General features: G+C 33.9%; 1 protein-coding gene across 2 annotated transcripts in view; it reads left to right on the top strand.

The window, feature by feature from the left end:
* LOC129747684 (protein drumstick) overlaps positions 1 to 21,928 on the top strand; it is a 72,791-nt gene that overhangs the window by 11,714 nt on the left and 39,149 nt on the right. The window contains exon 1 of one of the 2 annotated variants that reach the window (XM_055741998.1): positions 19,120 to 19,568. The exons of the other annotated variant lie outside the window; for it this stretch is intronic. The gene's annotated coding sequence lies outside the window, so the exon portion shown is untranslated. Of the gene's footprint in view, positions 1 to 19,119; positions 19,569 to 21,928 lie in introns of those variants that run through there. 2 annotated transcript variants of the gene reach the window in all.

Raw genomic sequence — 21,928 nt, 5'->3', positions numbered from 1 at the left:
AAACCCTTCAAACTGTTGCCAGCGACAATATTTTCCAGTTCTCTCATTGTTCAGTATTACTCAATTCGCATCTGATTTTTAGCCAACTGGATGCACTACTGGTTGCAAAGAGAACACGACGATGATGATCTCAGTTGAAGCCCGCGCGGGAGCAAAACCATTTCAAAGTTTACAAACATGGCGGACTTCATATCATATCTGATATAAACTGACTTCAGACAACATTCTATACGATCTTTTCACTATGCAATTGGAATTGCGATTTGCAACACCAACGTAAACGACTTATTTAATTTATCATTTCTGATACGATTTCATGTTTACTGGGTTTAATGTAACGTTTAATTGAAAAATGATGGTCGTAAGTTGTTTCATTTTCCAAGATGTTTTCATGTTTTGGCTATGTTGTTGAAAGAAAATGAAGAAGAAGTAGTTTCCTACGTCATTTCAAAATACGAAGTATAGAATTTATTACAAATATTCAGAATTTCATACCGGTTCTAGTGAAGTAAATTCATTGGCGCAGCGATGCAGATATATAAATTAAGTTTAGATTTTTTAAAAAATTTTTTCATTTATTAATTAATTCATTTAATAATTCTTTTCATTTAAAATTTTATGCTATCTCTTAGAAATTCGACCTTATTTTTCTATGCTAAAACTTCCAAAATTGCTTGGAAACCGGGCATTTATTTGACTTTGAAAACACTAAAATTCTAGAACGTGTAACAGGCTACAATGCAAGAATAACTGCCGAAACATTTTATATTAAACTAAAAGATAATCAGAACGTAGCTAATAGGCAAACGAACTCATGTAATTTTAAAACAGTTTACGACCCTATCGTAACAAAACTGACACAAATAATGACAAGAAAAAGTAAACGCACAACAAAACAAACTGAGCCAGAACAAATTGTATAGACGAAGGCTAGAAAATTGTAAGCTTTATTTTAAAATTTATTAATTAAGTGTAAGATTTAATTTCAAAATATAATTTTAGTATCCTCTGAAGAGGAGCGAAAGCTATAGTAGCTCGAAACGTCTGGACAACTGGTAAAAACGTTTTTATTTTCTAAAACTCAACTACATAAAATAAACTTCCAAAATATCGAAAAGTAATCCAACTGATATTTTGATTTTGAAATTAAGACATGAATTATGAAAAATTCATTTACATTTCGGTTTTAGTTGCTATAGCCTAGAGTCACTAAAAAATCTTACAACATGGATGTGAAGGTAGAAAACAAAAATAACTAGTCAAAGATTCGAATATGAAGATCCGTCAAAAAATTATAATTCATAAAAAACTCACACATGTGGAATGAAATAAACTCACAGACTTCCGAATTGAGATGTTTGTCAGAACCCTTCTAAAAGCTCAACATAAATCGTTCCAAAAATTCTCCACAGTCCAAATTCGAAACATTCACTTCTGTTGGCATTCATTCTGAGGAGAAGTGGTACGCAAATATAAGTATGTATACATATGCGGAATAGTTTCCCAGCAATAAATAAAGACATATCTTTCGGCCATAATCTGACCATCGACGATTTGGTGAGCGCTTTTGAGAACGATTTTTTTTTCAGTTTCCAGTTCTTTAGCTGCCACATTTTTACGGAATTGTTCCGTAGACGCCTGATATCAGCACCAAAAAAAGACAAGGGATGGAACATAAAAATGTAGCGGCAATGCACCATCTCAAAAGTGGATTTTCTTAAAGTTGTTTGATTCCGAAGAATTTGCCTGCATTGTGCCGAGTCATGGAATTCATTTTTCATGTTGACCCGAAGACGTACGGACAGACGGCAATCGATCGATCGATCGGATTTGTTTATTTTATAGATCTCTCTCTGCATCTCGGTCAGTAAAGGACACGCAGGAGTTCCTTTCGATTTGTACCCGAAACCTTTGTGAATCGATTTTGACCTTTGTTCGGAATCAAAACCGACACGGAACGCGACCTCTGCTCAGTCCGATCTCTTGAAATTCCTCCTAAATACAGAATGGATTGTGGCATTCGGCGTGTCGTTGTTGAAATACATAATTATCCGTAACGAGGCAGCTAGGTTTTTTTTCTCTTGACGGATCTATCCTTACCTACCTATACTTGAACCCACAAGGGTCTCGTTCCAATCCCATTCTGAACCGTGGCCATTCTATGGAAAACCCTTGACAAAGTGTTGTCGGCTATTGAGTCGGTTCATTCATCGATTTGATAGCCCGAAAAAAGGATCTTTCCCGTTGAGTGGTTGAGAAAAAAAAAATGACACCCTTCAAATGCCTCGAGAGGTTATTGATGGTGCTGATGATGATGATGATGATGATCCCGGTGATGATAATAATAATAGTTCGATGGGTGCCGATGATATCCAGGATTAGAACCATTTAGGAGGGAGGGAAAATCGCCGAAAAGTGCACTATCATTACACAGCTCTCAGCTCAGGGGGATTCCTCTGGTGGACTCAGGAGTATGGGTCGTGTGGTTCTAATTGTGCCGTCGGGTTTTCTGTCGTCGAGTTGCTTTTTTCTTGTTCTCTCTTCTCTTGAATCAATATGTCTACCGCAGGAATGTTAGATCTCCGCAGGGATTATTTGAAATTCCATCACTAATTGATGCATTCCTCGGAGTGATAAATGAAAAACTTAGATAAAAGGTTTGTTTGAGGATAGGAAAAAATAATTTTGATATGAGATTAAAAATAGCAACTAAAATTAAGTTTGTTTATGAAAGTTTCATCGAACAACACATCTTGGAAAACATTTTTATTACCCCTTGCATGGCCGTAGGAACGGGGGGGATTTTGGGGTCTAAATCTCCCCCCCCCCCCCATGAAGGTCCAACACTTCAAAACGAAATGTTCTTCTGTAAACTGATAGTTTCAATTTCCTAATAAAATTCTTTTGAACGACTAAAATTACTCAAGAGTATAAATCTCAACTCAGGACTAAAGCTAAACATTCGAAATCTTTTTTCAGGTACACAGATTTAATACAGTTTTTTCAATTTTCATGGTGATAGAAATTTAGTCCCGATTATCAAAATTTAATGAGATTAGACTAAACTTACCAGATTGCCCAGATTTTGTCTTTTCTTTTCACTTTGTTTGCATAATGAAACAGAAATTTTAATTGAGTCTCAATAATTTAAATTGTTTTAACAATTTTTTAAGTGTTTTCTGCATGATATTTATTGAATAATTTAAAAAATAGCCTGGCTTTTTACCGGATTTTGGAAAAATTTCAATACAAAAGTCTCGGGTTTTGTCAGATTGTGACAAAATCCAGACACGAATCTTGGTTTTGCCTTTCAAATTTAAATAAAATGCAATTTGCATATTCGAAACTCATCATTTTGCAGTATGAAAAGAGAATATTCAAAATTACAAACCATATTTAAGACTTGGAATTGAAATTTATGCTATTAATTCTTGTTTAAAATTGGAATCAACTTATTTAGTTTCATAATGGTGAAAATTGAAAACCAAAAATTCAGAACTCGAACAAGAAATTTCTGGTTGAGGGTTCTGATACAAATTTCGCTTTTTCGTTTATACATAATTCATTATTATCTGGAATTTAGATTCAAAAAACGTTCATGTTCTTTATTTTCTAATTGGCATTTCAGTCTTTAGAAAGCAAATTATAGATTTTTACAACAATTGTTTGTAAACAAATCCACACCATTTTTACAAGTAAGCTACGAGAAATGTGTCCACATAAAATTCAACAGTTTTATTTAATTACGACCTCTACGATTGAGTAAATTCATTGTAATAGGTTAAAATCCGATAGAAATTCTCTTCACACAGTAGGGGAGAATGAGGATACTTGATCCCTGGGCATACTTGATTCCTTAGCTATATCTCGAAACTGGTATGTCTTACAAAGATCAAATGTTCTAGAAAAATATGCCAAAATGAGCAAAATAACAATGTTTGTAGTTTAAAGTTTTCTAACAAAATAATTGTTTGAGTAATTGAACTTTGTTTGAAAAATTTCACAAATGTAACTTGAAGATCTTTTTCCATCACTTAAAAATGTTCCTTACATGGGAAAATTATGAAAAAAATGTTCGTTCCAATGTATCAATCGTTCGAGTGTAAAATGAACTTCTTAATGCCATATTTTCAAAGCAATGGAAAACTCTCAACTTTTTTCAGAAAAAGTTTTCTAAAATGTTGATTATGGGTTCGAAACGGCATATTCTTCTTCTGAATTAATCGTTATGATTGCTGATTACGAAATTACTAATATTTATCCAAAAACTAATATTTATCAAACAATTGTCTGAAGAAAAGAGCGAAAATAATTAATTTTCTCTTAATTATAAAAATAGCGCCGTTAAGTATGCAATGTTATTAGCGTTGAGACAAAGTTATAGAATGTTCTTCTTATGTCTGTTTTAAATTTGAAATAAGAACAAACATGACCAAAATAGTCAATTAACATTCTATCTTGGGGTTTTGTTGATGATTCCTGAATAAAAGATCAAGCCTCCTTAAATATGGGATCAAGTCTCCCTTAACTTCAGAAAAATCGCAATTTTCTTAATCCCACGAAAATGCTTCTAGTTCATCAACGGGTTCAAGTATCGTTCTAATTTTTGGAGCATGGAAACTTGAAGTTACAAGCTGTCAGAAAATGTCAAAGACGGCGAGTTGCTTTATTTTTCCAAAAAGATATGGTGAAAATAAGAAAATGGGATCGAGTATCCCCACTCTCCCCCCACACTCAGGAACATATACAGTATAATGCAAATTATCCCTTGAAGAAGGCCAAGATCAAATGCCGAAACGTCGGGCAAAAAAAAACGTTCTTAAAATTCGGTAGTTTCTGAACTCAGGTTGAAAATGCAGGGTTCATATTCGGAATTAAAAATAAATATTCAGTTTAAGCTCGAAATTAAGTTTTATTGAAGATTTAAATATAAGTGCGAGAATTTCATTAATGAATCAATATGCAGCAGATCGCAGTAAAAACAATATTAAAAGATCCTAATTATGAACTAAATTAAAAATGAAATTTTTGTTGGTTAAAGAACTTGTACTCAATCTGCAAGTGAAAATTCTCTTGGAAATATATCGAGACACTTGGAAATAATTTAAGATAGAAATATTGTTGTTAAACAATATTGTTGTTAAACAATATTTCTATCTTAAATTTCAATCGAGTTTACAAGAGTAGAGAATAAATCTATTTGAACCGCAAACTTAATCCCTTACTTTTATTTCTTAAAACATATTTGATACATTTTCACGAATGCTAAATGGTAAAGCATGTGGTTAAAAAATTAGCCTATGATTTGTAAATTTAATTAAATATGTACAAAAATCTGTTCTTTAAAATAAAGCCTTCAAATGCCTTATTCATTTCTTAAACTTCATAAACAAATTGGTAACTTCTAGGACTTATTAAGGAAAATTGGAATTTAAAATAAATAACTTATAATAAAAAAATAACTAAAACCTGATTAATTAGATAGAATCTACTCAGTTTTTCACTTTTCTTTATGTATTCATTAGATCACTGCAAAAATTGACTTTTTGCTCGCATATATATTCTAGATGGCTTTTGGGTCACCAAGCATCAGTGCAAAATTTGAGATGATTTGGTTAATTCCTGAATCAGCGCAACATGTTTCAACTTCGTTTGAAAATTTGTATGGGAGAAGAATTTTTTTGCAAATAAATTCATCTAGAAAATATCAAATGAGCTTGAAAGGAAGTTTGCTTTTTATTTATGGTTTTGCCTGTTCTTAAGCTTCATTTATTGCTGACATGAAATGAAGCTCATCATTTCATGAAAAAAGTTATAATAATTTCAAAATAATAAAAAATCTGAATCCAGAGAAAAGTGTTAAAAATGGCAGTTTATGCTTTCTAGGGTTTTCAATTATTTCATTAAATATTTTTGCAGAGGTTATATAAATCAACAAACTCATTGGTTATGTAAACCAATTTTTTTGAGATTTTTTATTTTCATCCTACATTAAAATAGCTTTCAAATAAGCAGTCAAAAGACCTGAAATAATAAAAAAAAAATTAAAAAAAATCTTTTTTTTTTATGTAGGATTGCTTTGGACCCTTTAAGCGGTGATTTTTTTTAAATTCATTATTTTCTTATAAATGGACGGGAGTTTTATATTTTTTAGAAAGTCCACTTATTTTTTATGATCTCATCTGCAAGTTTCAATGAGAATTTTTAACATAGGTGTTGCCGTTATTGATAGATCTACAAAGATACGAATGATTAGCAAGTTGAAAGTTGTTTGAACCTTTTGTTCCTGTTTTTGTACTGGAATTGTTTCCTTTTATTTGACCTGGATCAAAAATACTTATAAGAAGCTTGATTTTTCGAGAAAAATCGAAAAGTTTACTGAAAATTGAATTTTAAATCAGACATTATCGGGAAAAAGAATTACAGCTTTTTAACGTTTAGAAAAAATCTCTAAAATTGTTGTTATGGATATTTTAAAATATTTCACTATTAGTTAGCACTGTCAGCAGCACATTTGTTAGAACACATTTGTGATCGCTTGTAGTTTATTTGCATAAACCTGACACAAAATAATAGAAATTTTCAATATAAGTTCTAAATAATGCCTCAATTTAAAATTCAAACTTTAATTGATGAAAATGGAATATCATGGTTGAAAGTGTCTTATTTCTGGACCCTTTACAAATTGTTCGAATTTTCCATTGATTTTCTTATGATTTGAGCGAAAAATGGTTAGTGTAGATCATATTCATCACAGTGAAAGAGGTTTCCTTTCAAACTTTGGCTTGGACTGTTGAAAAACGTGATTTTTTTCTTATTCGCTCTGATTCCTCAAAATGCGCCCCACTAACTGTGCTATCTGTTTTAATACTGAAGAGAAATTACATTTTAAAAAGCGTTGAATATTTTATTAGTACTATCTTTTATGGCAAAAAGCGGTATGATAGGCTTGAAGAAGAATAAGAGGTCATTAGTAGTAGGCTCAGTCACCCTAATCGAATATTTTTTCTAGAGTACCGTAAACTGGGGGAACTTTGATCATCGGGGTAACTTTGATCAACATGAATTTTTTGAGATAATTATCATTAACTTAGTTTGAAGTTAAAATATCTGAAAACTGTTTCCTACGTTTGAAAGCCATAAATTGAGTTTCAAATAGGCTTAATTTGGTTTGTAGTTGGGGTTTTTTTAAAATTACTTTAAATGTAGTTTTAAAGTTTTAAACTATCTGTTTTTTCGATGACTTCTAAATTAACACCTCTCCTGATAAAATGATAGCATTTAGAAGCAAATGGGTTGTTTTTTTTTATGAAAGTTTAACTTTCTTCCTTTGTGTAGGTATAGTTTTAGAGTTATGTTTATGGTCAATTTTTTAATAATTTTTGGATATTAAAAAAACGGATATTTTCTATGAGAAAGCCTGTAAAGAACAAAGGCTAAAACCCTATCAAATGGTTAAGTTTGAATAAAAGAAGAACATAGGAACAGTGGAAGGACCAAGGGAAGGGTGAAGGTAAAATTTCATTTGTTTTTGAAGCCAAACAATATTCAGAAATGTTTATAATTTTTGCCCCTAAATGTATGCAGCAACATTGTCCATCTTAAAAATTTAATTGTTATTGATGATTGATGGTTAATCAAAATAACTGTTATTGATGTTCCAAGTCTTCTGTGCTAATTGGTATCAAAATGATGGAAATGTTGAACCAAATGAGACTTATTTTGTGTTTTAAGCCTCAATCCCCCTACATTTTTCAAATAATGAAGCCATAACTTTATTTTTCGATGACTGCGGTGGCTCAAACAGCCTTCATTCGATTTCTCGGAAAAGTCACACAAGATAGGTCTCATTTAGTTCAAAATTTTCAAGTTCGAACTTATTTTTTTTCATAATTCATTGAAAAGTATGAGGGAATCGAAGGTAAAATCACCCATACCGCCATTTACCGATACGTTTGATGCTCAAATAGCCTTTATTTGATTCCTCGGAAAAAAAATCACATAAGATAGGTCTATTTTTGTTCGACATTTTCTAGTCTAAATAAGTATTTTTCTGGATTGTTTACAAAAATAAATGGGAATTAGATGTTAAAAAGGCACAATATCTTCGTTTGCAAGCTCGTGCGGCGTCTGAAACTATGTACATTCGATTTTCCGGACGTTTTCACTAAGGGAAAGTATATTTTCATAGATTTGGTTCGTGTACGTGGGAAGATTTGAATTTCTTCGCGTTTTATACACTTTTTCCTTATTGTGCATCCGTTCAACACATTGAAAACAAGATAGACCGTGTTTCGGATATCTTTATGACTTATCGTCACCTGAATCTAAGCGGATGCCGTAGAATTCGCGAAGGAAGAACCCCCACATGATGATGCACCTTCCGATGCGCGAACCAATTCCTGCGTCTCTTTCGTGACGAAAAACCAGTTAAGATTCAACTAACCAAGCCACATCTCATTCGGGCAATCAGCACCGCCATAAATAATTACTGTTTATTGTGGCAACTGGAGAAGCTTCCTTGGCAGGAGAAAATATTTACAGGGTGGAATCCTTGCTTGTTTCTTTCTTCCAGCAGCGAATCTCCACACCTCTTGTGGCAAATTGTTATTGAGTGCAAACTGAAAACTTCTGAACGCTTTGGTCCGTTGAAGTTGTCGAGCGAGCAAACCTGTCATAAATGTGGATTATCCATAAAATGACCAGCACCCAAAGCTTTGGATCTCACAAACAACAACTTCTGACCACACGAAAGTTGAATTCTCTGTCCGAGTGCGAATCTTGTCCCCATAATTCATTGATAGTCTTATTCTGGATGCAGTTCGCGGATTTGCCTGTAAAGCGATGATGAGTAATAACAGATTTATGGAAGCAAACATTGCACGACGCTATACTTTGGATGCAAATGTGTATTGAAAAAAAATATGAATAGGTCTTTCAACTTTGAGAAGTTTAATTTGCATACATAGTTACTGATGGAATTTTATGAACAAAATTTACAAAATATCTGTCACGATTATCTTCAAACGTAGTTGAATTTGGATCAATCAAAATTTTGACGGTCGCCATAAAGAAAAGAAGAGTCACTTTTTCACATTATTCGAGTAAATTCAGTGGAACTCCATGGTCAGTTTTAATCATTTAACAGCCTCTTTAACCGTCTACTCATCTAAATGGAATAGTTCAAGCTTTCTCAAGCTTAATGGCACATTTTAGCACCTATTTCCAATCAAGCCGCCGCCGGTGTTACGCCCCATCAAAAACCGCAATTGATGGCTCTCAACAGAACGGCGTGGCGTCCATCACCATGTCTTTCAAATTGTCAATGTCCGTTCACACATCGTTTTCCTACACAGATTGCCATTCTTTGATGACGACGTGCGAAGAAGACGGTTTCTTATCTCCTCGAAGCAACAACACAACAAACGAGCTGGGAAACGAGACAAGGAAACCGCTAACCAAACCAAACCAACAACCGATTGGTGTTGATTGATGTTTTGCCGACTCGGCCGGTCCTTTTTACGATTTATATGCGTCGACCGCCGCCGCCGCTTGTCTCTATCAGCGACGAACAATTGTTGTTTAGCCGCCTCGAGCTCGTGAAAACGTGTGAAAGTGGTGATCTTTTCGTCACCCATGCTAGCGCTAGCTAGTTAGCCATTGATAAGACGAGTTGTCCTCAAAACATATTAGAAAAAACCTCGAGAATCATGTTCATATTTCGTGAATAATTTGGGTACAGAAAACAATTTCACAATAATCTTATGAATTTATTTCACGAGTAATGGATAATACTACGAAAATAAAATTGAATATTTGCCATTTATTCATCCATTTGGCAGATATTCAAATTTCTGACGGGCGCCATCGAAAGGGAATGGAATCTTTTCTGAGCAACGTATGTATGTTTAAATTTAAACACTATTTTATTTTATGTACTTCTTTTATTTTTAATTCGAAAATCAACATTGCCCTGTTTGTCTCGAAATTCAAAAGTGTTTGATTGAGCTACAATTTTGATAGAAAGTTTGTACATTGTATGATGCATCATGTACCAAATGACACATTCGTTAAGGGGGGGGGGGGGGGGGGGTAGGGTCTAACAGGTAAAAAAAAACACCATTTTCACGATTTTTTTCTAGAGCTATCGTTCAAACAAATGTATTCAATTTTTTTGCATTATACAAAGCATTGTTAAAAGAACATTTAGTAATTTTTTCGTAGAAAAATATTGAAAAATGAGCCGGTGACGGAGCATATTCGAGGATGCCTTTTAAAAACCAGATTTGCGGTGGACACTGTATCTCAGCACAGAATCATCTGAAGTCAACAAATCAGAGCAAAATATTTTTAATAGATGTTTTTCTGGACCCCAACGTTTTTATTTAACTTAAAAATTTTTTAATAAAATTTTTGTGGCTGATTGAAGTAAAAACTACGATTTTTCACGAAAAAATCCGCCATTTTTTATCTGTAAAATCTCTCCAAAGTAAAAAAAAAAACAAAAAAAGAAAACGTTGGGGTCTGGTATTTTATATGTAGAAAATATGTTCCAAATTTGAAAAGAATCGGATAAGTAGTTTTCAAATGACGATGTCCACGGACTTTAAAAATGTGCATTCGAGAAAAACGCGTTTGAATTTTCTGATCTTGCTTCGTTGCAGTATTAGATAGGAGGAGATAAAGGCCTATAACTTCTACAGTTTTGCTTCAATTGACTTGAAAATTTGACACAACATTCTTGAAATGTTTTACAATAATAAAATAAAAAAATAAAAAAAATCGATTTTTTGAAAGTGCTAGACCCTAACCACCACCCCCCCCCCCCCCCTTAAGGAAGTACAAGGAAAAGTGGTTTACGATTTATTATACTAGAAATTGATTGAAATTCAAAGAAAAAATTCAAAAAAAAATTATCCTGTCGAATAGGATGGCAATCGATTTCATGATCGAATTTTGAATTCAGAACGTATACATTTAGTAAATTGGCGTATAGGACTGACCTGTGAAAAATTTCAGCTGAATCGGACTTTAATTAGAGGTGCCTAATGGCGCACAAAGTTTTGGTTCATTGACAATCAAAAATCACCTAAGGAGGAACTAAAGGAAATCGGAAATACCGAAATTTTAATTTTTATGCAATATGATTTAATAATGCTTGAAACGTCGAAACTTGGTGTTATCTCGAGACATTTTTTCTTTTGTTATCCACCAAGGGTGCAGAGATTCAACGCAGTTTCTGCCGAAGCATCCATCCTAGCAATTTCGCTCAAAATCCAGGAATTACTCGACAAAAATAGAAAAAAAAATTTTTTCGTTAAAACTCATCAGAATTTAATTCGTATTTAGGCTTCCAAAAACCTTTCATGATTATTTTTATTAAGCTTGCTCAAAAAATTTCGTTTTAGAGACATGAATAAAAAATTTACATCATAATTTTTTTTGTTTGATTTGGCAAATAAAGTGAATAAATCCGGGCGACCGGGCCGGGTCGGACTTTTTCCAAATTTTGTATCAAATATTCGGGCAAATCCGGATAAAACCGGGCAATCTGGCAACCTTATTCTATGCCATTTTGTGATGTTCGTTTACATTTCATGGTACTCATGCAATTGCAGATGCAGTTGGCATGTCACAAAAAGGCTATTCGAGAAAATTGGGTACGAATTCCCTTTAGAACCTTGTTCCGCGAACTATTATTTTCGAAGGTACGCATTTAAGTAGATATGGGACTGTTGGTTGTTTAGGTTATCTTTTCCAAAATTCGCTTGATTTCACAATTGATTCAGCTATGAAAATCATCGTATATTCGATAAACATTCTCTGTGATGTAGAAGGCAGTGTTGTTTAGCTGAAATCGGTCTGATTCAATGAATTCAGGATATAAGTATGGAAAATTGGGGCAATATTCAGTTGTTTAGTTGAAAATCGGTACAGATCATTCATTTCAATTCATTTCCATATAAGATGAAAGTTTTAAAATTTATTATATGTGGTATAATATGATTAACATCAAACTTGAAAGTACAGAATTAAATGAAAATATACGGATTAGTAATTGATTAATTTTGTCTATTTAATATATCGAGCAGTGGAACCCTTTACCGTTGCGTGGTTTCAAGTAGGCGTTGCCTTGTAAGAAATCTTCGCTCTGTTGAAAAAGTTTTTCCTGAAGTAGGAAAATAGTGTAAAGAAAGATTTAAAGATCATCGAATCCAGTTGATCATAGCTACGAAGACGAACATGAACATTATTATGAAGTGCGCTGTAGCTTATGAAAAAATCTCGTGAATATTCCATACACCGGAAAGATGTGAGAAGAGGCTTCGGAAGCTCCGGTGCCAAAGTAGCCGATACTATAAACGCATCAGCTCTGCTCCTGCAAACTAAAACGCACGAAGCTGGATCAGTGAAAAGTGTGTCCTCTCGATGAAAACATAATTGGTGAGATCTATCCTTTTTACTTATTTATACTTTAACATTGCATTATTTTATAAAAACCTATACCAAACGTTTGGTAGGGAGCTGCATGCTTTATTTCTACCCATGTTCCGGTATCTTCTGAGGCATTTACTACATGGTTGGCCTGGCCATAGTAATCTCTGCAATGCGTGATTACATGGAACAGAGGTTATTTTGAAAAGAAAAATGATGGACGCAATTCTTTCATTTTCCAGGATGCTTGTTGAAGAAGAAAAGGAAGAAAAAGAAGAAGAAGAAGAAGAAGAAGATTAAGAAGAAGATTAAGAAGAAGTATAAGCAGCAGCAGTGAAACCCTTCATCGTTGAACAAAAATTAGGCTGAAAATTGAAAAGGTCACCAACATTGGTCGAAAATATGTATTATTCCTGTCTACTGTCCAATAGCTTGAACATTTTATTGAATAATAGTAGAAACATGAAATGCTTCTTAATGCTTGTAAATACTAATAGTATTAGTGTGACTCCGTCGAAAATAAAATGGACGATTCAACTTTTGATTCTTTTTTCTCAAGGATTTTAAACCAGGTAGGTTTATCCATTCCGAAAGGACGAGTCAACCAATTTCACAAATTTCCCAAAAAAACAAATGATCAAATTGTTTTACTTTTTCATTTGTTATTGAAACTTTGAAAGATACAGTGTTCGAAATCTATAGAAAACATATAAGAGTTTTTCTTTGTTAACATAAAACACTGAACCTTTTTTTTTTATTTTTATTTGAAGCTTGATCAACTTTATTGCAATGATAAAGTTGGGTCAGATTTGGAAATAATCCTTTGTTTAAAATTGAGCTGCCAAGTTTGGTATAATGGGAAAGTGTTACTTTCCCACACCCACAGCCGGTTGACAAATTAGCTTACAAATCATCATTTTTAATCAATGCATCAATGCAATCGCTTCGAACATAAAGCCTAAAAGACGTTAATGAATTTCACCGAGATATCATTCAATTACCGAGATGTCACCAGATCTCCATCTTTCAAACATTTTTAAGTCTTTTGGCATAAAAACTAAAATATCGATTTCCCGAATTTCTTTAGTCCCCTTTTGGTGATTTTCGAGGGTAAAAAAACCGAAACTTTGAGCGCTTTGAGGCACCTATAAATCAAGATCGATTGAGCAGAAATTTTGCACATGTCAGGTTTTTTGGGCCAGTCTTCAAAATGTATCTGGTAGGTTTTCGAAATTCGATCATGACATTTTTTTTTCACAGATCCGTTGACATTCCAATGCTCATACAGCATGCTTCTTCCTAAATGTTAAAACATGCTTTTATTTTCATTATTTTCATTTAGCGGCACTTTATCATCTTTGTGGCATTCGTGTCTGAGGAAAACATTATGTTTAAGCATGTTTTAGCAAAAATTCAATTAGAACAAATCAATTTAATTTAAACATTTTGAAAGTTAATTCATATGTAAATTTTGTCAATTCATTCATACGAATCTAATAAAATCATACAGTTAGTAGCCACAAAACGATATAATCGATAAGAAACATGAAAATAAAAATATGTTCCACCGGATAGAGTTTCTAAATTGAAGAAAAAAGTGGTTCATAAAAGCTCATGTGATGTATCAAAATTGCTGATTTTTGCAATCCTTTCATTTTGAATTCAACCACTTCAAAAGCCACTTCTATTCTTCCACTATTTTGGAATTGATTTTGTTCTTGTATGAACACTAGATTGGTTAAATTTGTAGAGGGTGATTTTTCTAACATTTTTTCAAAGCGGTTCTCTCCAGATTGGTGCCATTAGGTGAAAAATGGCTTTCTGAAAATATACATACTCTTGGAAGTGCAGAATTTAAGTTCACACAATAAGGAACAAGTTTTTAGAAGATTGTAACGCGATACTTGTTTACTGTGGTGAGATATTCAAAATTGAATGGGTATTTTTTTTCGCATTTCGTTGATATTTCGGTATGGTGTAGGGATGCATTACACTAGTTTATAAAATTATAAAAAATTACAAATTTATTGACTGATCCATGATTCTAATGAAAATCAGGAGCTGAGTTCAAAAATGATATTTTAAAAAAATCTAAGAAGAACAAGATTTGAGTTATTTTTTAGCATAAGTCAAATCTTGTTCTTCTGAGATTTTTTTTTAAATTTCACTTTTGAACTCATTTTTGACATTTTGCTAAAAAAATGTACTTGTTAATATAGGGTAACGGACTTATTTTTTGACCGAGTATATATTTTCGATCACCTTGCATCTATTTATCAATATTTCACTCATAAATCAAGTTGATCATGAAAAATTTGAACTAATATAGTTAAAGCTCCATTTCATTATTCTAATCATATGTATCATTCCGTTAAAATGAGCTGATAAGAAATAGAAAATTGATAATAAAGTTTTGATTGTTCACAGTCTGGTCGACTCAAGGCCGTGCCATTATTGGAGATAACTTTCAAGAGCTTTTCTGCATAGCTGTGATGAATTCAACAACTTAAAACATGTTTCCAGCTATGATAAAACATTTAAAGTCTGCTTCATTTAATATTGGAACACAAACAATTGCGTGTAGTTCAGTCATTTATTAACGAGTTCATAATTTGTTTTTCATACAAATGTAGCATTTTCTTTACTCTTTCATAAAAAAAATTAAAAAAAATATTCATGCTGTTTCGAAGAAATTCTCGTACTTTTCCCGTAATACGGCACATTGGGCGGCGCACACCCTTTTCGTCCACCGTTTTGGCGATTTGATTCCACCAGTTCTTCATTTGAGTCATGTTCCTAACAAGTTTTCCCTTTGCCTTAAGCCTCCGCTTCGTGATTTCCCAGTATTTCTCTATCGGCCGGAACTGGGGGCAGTTTGGGGGGTTGAGGTCCTTCGGTATTACGCTGACCCTGTTCGTTGCGTACCATTCCATAACCGTTTTGCTGTAATGGCAGCTTGCGAGGTCCGGCCAAAACATTACTGGACGGTCGTGGGCACGAATTAACGGCAGAATCCGTTTCTGTAGGCACTCTTTTTTGTAGACTTCTGATGTCATTGTCTTGTCAGTGAGAAAGACTTTGGTTTTCTGTCCACAACTGCATATCCCCTGCCAAATCATGTACTTGCGGGCGAATTTATCCGCAAACACGAACTTAAATTTTGCAGGTACATCCCCCCGAGCCGTCGCCAAATAAAATTTTTGACCTGGGATTTGCCCAAAGTCCGCCTTCACGTAGGTCTCATCGTCCATCAGAATACATCCGTCGAACTTGGTCAGCACTTGGTCGTACAGCTTTCGAGCACGGATTCTGGCCACATTGTTCTGCTTCAGCGTCCGATTTGGCTGTTTGCTGGCTCGGAATGACCTTATTCCTTCCCGGAGACGAATTCGTCGCACTGTACTGTGAGCGGCCTGGAACTTATTGGCCAAATCGCGGTCTGAAAGATTGGGATTCCTCTTGACGGCCTTGATGACTTCCCCATGCAGTTTCCGGTCGACAGTTCCACTCCGACGCTCCGACGCTTCCTTGTACTGCTTGATAACACGCCATACGGTATTTCTGGGCATTTTAAGCTAGTTTCGATGCCGACAACAATGGATTTTCAAGAAAACTGTGCACAATTTGATCTCTCCGTTCGGCTTCCATGGCGGTTGTTTACAAAATGCTATCGTTTGGTGTTATGACATAAATACATGGTGAAAGATAATGAATTTCCCGACACGTGGGTGAAAAAAGTTTGCAAATCCGTCCACTAGGAGCGCCACAATGAACAAAAGAATTTGTTCCAATATTAAATGAAGCAGACTTTAAAAATTAGTTTGCTTGCTCGAGGCACTTTGACTCATGTCGAAAATAGGCCCTACATAATTTCTGAGGGACTTATTCTGAACCATTTGCTTAAACCAGGGTATCGAACTTGCTGTTAAATATTTATTAACGTAATAAGAAATGGTACGACGATGTGAATAGAATAGTCCACACTATTTCATTCGCTCATGAAAAATGTAACTTGAAATTATGGTATTTTTGTATTTAATTAACTCTCTAAAACTCAACCTTGCTTTTAGACGGGATTTACTATAACCGCCATAAATCCAAAGCAAATCATTATGTTACCTTATTTTGCGCAGAATGTTTCAAAACACAGTTTGACAAGTAGTTTACAAAAGCTATAGATTAGAGAAATAAAAAAAAACATTGAAAATCTGGAAATGTACCTATTTTTTGAAAATCATTATTTCGTAACCTTCATAAAAATATTGACATTAAGGTCTAAGAGTAATATTCAGGCTTGATTATTGTGTAAAATATGATCCTCAGTTAGGTTGAAGTGATGAAAAATAAACCCCCCGTTAAATGTGTACCTAGTTTAATTTTTGTATAAGTTTAAATATCTCAGTTATTTTTAGAAAAATTTTAACAAAAATTATGTTACATTATAGTTATGAGACATTCCTTCTATGCTTCAAAATCGAAGAAGGAATTGTTGATATGTTTAAAAATTTCAACCGAAGAAGTACTGAAAATTTAGCTCTTCAACCCCTGTAGTTATGCAATTGTTGAAAAAAAATCTTTAAACTTTTTCAAAATCTTGAGGATTTTTATGAAACAGAAGTTGTTTGTTTTCAGAGATTTTATTTTTATTTTTGAGGGTTAAAAGGCTTTATGTTGTTTGGGTACGCTACAGTACTAAAGCCAAACAAAATCTACTTAGGTTTTGGAAGAAAACATAAATCAGTTATTTTCGCGGAGCTGATGATAAAGGACTTCCTTAACTTATCATTGAGGCACCGGAAAGTGAGTTGTTTTACGTTTTAAAACTAGATCCAAAAGCCACCTGGCCACAGAAAATCGGCCAATATTTTACGTGTAGTAATAAATACCCAACAAACAATTCAACACTTGTTTGAGAGGCTGAAAAAAAGTTGAAAAAAATGGTAAACGAGAGAATTAACGTGAACAAAACTTGACTATGAAAGTAAAAATAGATAGGTTATTTAAATTATACGCGTCAACCAATTGCTGACGAAACTGTAACAAAATCGTATAAGCCACCTGACGTGTTTCGAGAAAATTTGCTGTTTAAGTTTTGCATCACGCGTTTGTCTACATAAAAATTTCATTCATTTTAACATTTATTTTTTGTATTATGTTTTTTTAAATGTATGTGACGTCCTCATGTTCAGAAAAAAAATGTAAAAATTAGTTTCAACAGATTCAACAGGTTTTAAGCCATCAAAAATGTATCAAGAGCTATTAGGTAATTTATAAACGTTTTCATTAGATAAAAACTAAGTTGGTTGCAAGTTACTCCTTTTTCTAAGTATAGTGAAAATCGCTTGTTTTTTGAAAAAAAAATTAACTGAAGAAACGAATTATTTTTCTGACTATGTCAACCTAACCTTAAAACCTTAAAACTTTTGATGCATAAATGTTATTATTACCTGTGGACGTATGTTTTTTAGAAGCCACTGAAGTTGAAAAGTATTGCATGTTGCCCCAATGGACGGTATACTTTTTAATTTCAAGAAATAGCATCGTCATTTGCCAAAGCCACTTTATTTTTTTTTAATAATCATAGCTTTTTCCAAAAAACACTAAGTTTTTAATCATTTAGCAAAAAATGTAGCTTAAGAATGGATAAAACAATAACAAAAAAGATGTTTTGTTTCGCAAATTTAATTAAGAACCAAATCTCATATTTTAAACTGATGCTTGGGTAAAAAAGGATATAGAAAAAAACATATGGGATCGAAAGTCAATTTTTACAGCAGTATAATGTTGCATATTACAAAGCACACATTCAGAGAATTGGCAAGATATACATACATAATTTTTGTTATGTTATGCTTATATTTCCGGAAAACTAAAAGTATAGGTCTAAATGGGACATCAAAGAAATTTCAAGAATCCAAATAGGCCATCATTTGTACATATCTTTCTGCATCGCTTCAGCTATCCTGTCCACCCTCCTGAAAGGTTGAACCACACGGGCGGGTGTAATGTCACACCATCATAAAAGGAGAGAAAACCCCGAATGTGTGGCGGCCGGCTGCGGCCAAAACAGAGGCCACCTCACCGCATTGACCTTTTGGCTGTTTTACTTTACCTCACCTCCAGGAGGTTTGCTTATGTTCTTCTACTTTACCTCTTGCGACTGGTGTTGTTGCTGTTGCTGCTAAATAGAGGAGTTCTGACTTTTCAAGGTGTGTACTCAGCAGCGGTTGTCTCGCAACCACCGGAGTTGATTTCTGGTGTCGTTGTTATTGTTATTGTTCCTTGCCTTCCACTGTTCCAAATACCGACTTGGCAAGGCAAGGAATACAGTGAGGGAAAAAAACATGAAGCTGGTCCTGCCCAGCCTTGCACACACTTCTGTGTAGAGATCGCCGGAGTTGTTTCTTGTTGTTGCTTGTTCTGTTACTGCTGCTGCTGCTAATTCCTTCTGCTGAGACCAAGACCAAGAGAGTGATCAGGGAGAAGGTGTGTCCTTACTTGGCACCGTCTCGTTCTCACCTGACGAAGACTGTGGTAGTTCTGTCCTCTTCTCTCCCCACCTACAAAGTCACAACGACGCAAGAGTGCCCAATTTCCTGTCCATCATCCTCTGCGCTGATCCTGCTGACTTGGGTCCTCCGGGCTTACGTCGTCGTAAGGCTTCCTCATTCAATCATATCATCATCGATCGAGCGGGTCGGGAGGAAAAAGTCAAACATACGACATCAATTCGTGAACCTGCTGGAGTTACGCGCGCAGTTTGCCCGGTTCGTTTTTGTTATTTATTATTCTTTGGTCCGGTGTGATTATTGGTTTTTGTGTGCTGCAACAGCTGATGTTGAAGCTGTATGCTATTTTGTTGTTTTTGTTGGTTGTTATAAGGAGTGTGATTTGAAGATTTTCTTCTGCCAACAAGCGTGAAACCCTCATCCCAGTGCAGCATCTGGTGAACAGATTCTTTGCAGTGCTGCAGATCTGATGAGCGAGGTCGGCATTTTCGGTGCAGATTCCGAAAGGTAACAAACGTGTGGCTTGGTGTAAATTATCAGCAAATATTTGCAGTTTAGTTTGTTCATTGCTGTTGGTTTTGCGATTTATGGATTATCGGTGCGTTTGCGGCGAAGGATTATTTGGTAAGATTTTTGTTTTTTTTTTGCAAAGATGATTTTTTCTTTCCCTATCAAATCTACAGATTCTGAAACTTTATTCAGAATTTATCGACTTTTATTTCTGGTTTGGGAATTTTAGATAGAGTAAGTATTGAAAAGTCTGTTGAAATTAGAATTTTCTCTATCTTTTTCGGGGATATGTTTATCGAACGTAGCGAAACTGAGCTATTTATTAACACTATTTTGTTTGAAGTTAACATTTGTATTTGAAATTTGGTGACGACAATGTTTAACTTCCGGATGGGCAACCTCCGGAAAACCATTCGTTTAATCGAAAAACTTTCTGAGTAGGAAATAAAGATAATCTTATGATTATTTATGGATAAATATGTAATATATTATTTACCCTTTTTTGTCAGAAATAATTATACTTTATTCTAGGTATCTCCTATCGGTCACGCACCCTTTTTTTTAGTTATGATATTAATCAGATTTTTAATCTATATTTCATTTAATCGCTGATTTAGGTGATTGCATTCATTTTCTTAAATTTCCGTTACTTTTTTGACAAATACTTCTTATATGACAGAAAGATGAGACAATTTGATGGATTCAGCTGTTTCGAAATTACCAAAACTTGATTATTTTTGTGCCACTGAAACACGTTTTTACTGAAATGTTAGTTGACAAAATCAAATATTAACATAGTAGAATTATCACAACACTCAATTGAAGTTAAAATCGATTAGTTGAGATCGTAAATGGCGCAGTTTTCAAACTATGTTGCTCTTTTTAGGCTTTTGAAAACATCGAAATCCAAAGTTTTCGTCGGAGCGGAGTCTTACCTAATCATGTTTTTTCCCAAAAACAACCAGCAAACATAAACGTCATTCTGCTAGGGACCTAGTTATAATAAAAAATGATATAGAATTCAACTTGTGAAAAAAAATTTTTTCACGAGTTTTATCGTCCATCAAAATTTATCTGTTGCATTGGCACGGCATCGGATACACAGCTTTCGAGCTCTGGAACTAGCAAAAATTTGTATTTTGAGGTTTAGGTTACATGATTGATTGCTGGGTAACAATTCTATCCACTTGAGGACAATTTTTTTGTAAATTTCAGAGATCTACATAATTTAAAATGCTGGAATTACCTGATGATCTTTAACCGTAATTCCCGATCATGTACTTCACTCTTACAATTGGTTAAAACTTTGTGGATATTCTGGACATTATTTCCATACTTTTCCATCATTTAAGCATAGTAATTTTCGGTATACACAATGGTTTTATCACCTCTCTATTTTATAATGAATTAAATTTTTAAGAAATCTTTATATTTTCGGATGACCCATTTTGAAGGGGGTCGTCCATACATCACAAATATTGTTTTAGTGATATTGACTTTATTATAAGCTGTATTGAGATGAAAATTTGCACATTGGGGTTTGGATGGACGGGCAATTGATTTCAGGTATTGAATTTTGTGTCAGGGGTCGGCAAAAGGGGTCATCCATACAATACGCTTTAATTGAACCTTCTCGTTAAGCGTAGTTAATATTCAAAATCAATCCGTCTGCCATTTAAGTCTCTTGCTTATAATTTACTTTAGGAACTCTTTGTCACAGTACTACTATGGATTTTCCGAAAAATAGCTTGACATCTGCCGTTACGATTTAACAGTTTAACAAAAAAAGCAAATCTTTTATTTAGATTTTTATTCTGTGTCAAGTCTGAAAATTTTACGAAACATAAAAATATATCCCAACAGGCAGCCCGGCTGGCCCTAGAATAGAAAACCAAAACAAAAAAAAAAATATACTCTTCCACCGACAGTTTTTCGCGATTTTAACAACTTTCACCACCTCTTTCGAAACCAGCACCGGGTTCAAAGGATCCGGAAAATGTGTGGGAATCTTTGGAAGTTTCAAAAAAGTGTGCCAGTTACGCCAAAAAAATTTATAAAAGGTAACTCTCAATTTTTCCATACAAATTTTTGTCCAATGGAACCATTTTGATAAGTGCCATCTCTTAATGGGAAATCGAACTAGTAATCAAAAAAGCTTACCCCATAGCATTATAAGTTTGTTTTGAACTAATTATTTTTTTTTAAATATTAGCTTATGTAAGTTAGGCTGAGCTATACTTTGATTTTATTTTCATTCCGTGCATTTATTAATCATAGGCATTTTCTTTAAAGTTCATTGAGAGAAACATTTTGAATTTCGAATCCGACACCACTCAAGTGTGTAGAATCAACCCTAACATACCTAGCTTCCCATTTTATGCAATGATCTCCCCGTCCAACAAACAATCTGTTCCCATTTCCGCTTTAAAGGTACCTCAAGTACCCAACAAATTTTGTTTACTGTATACCAATGC

This window comes from Uranotaenia lowii, chromosome 2 (assembly GCF_029784155.1).
Source record: "Uranotaenia lowii strain MFRU-FL chromosome 2, ASM2978415v1, whole genome shotgun sequence".
Taxonomy (NCBI): domain Eukaryota; kingdom Metazoa; phylum Arthropoda; class Insecta; order Diptera; family Culicidae; genus Uranotaenia; species Uranotaenia lowii.
The sequence above is the reverse complement of the archived record's forward strand: the minus strand, read 5'-3'. Positions and strand labels throughout refer to the sequence as shown.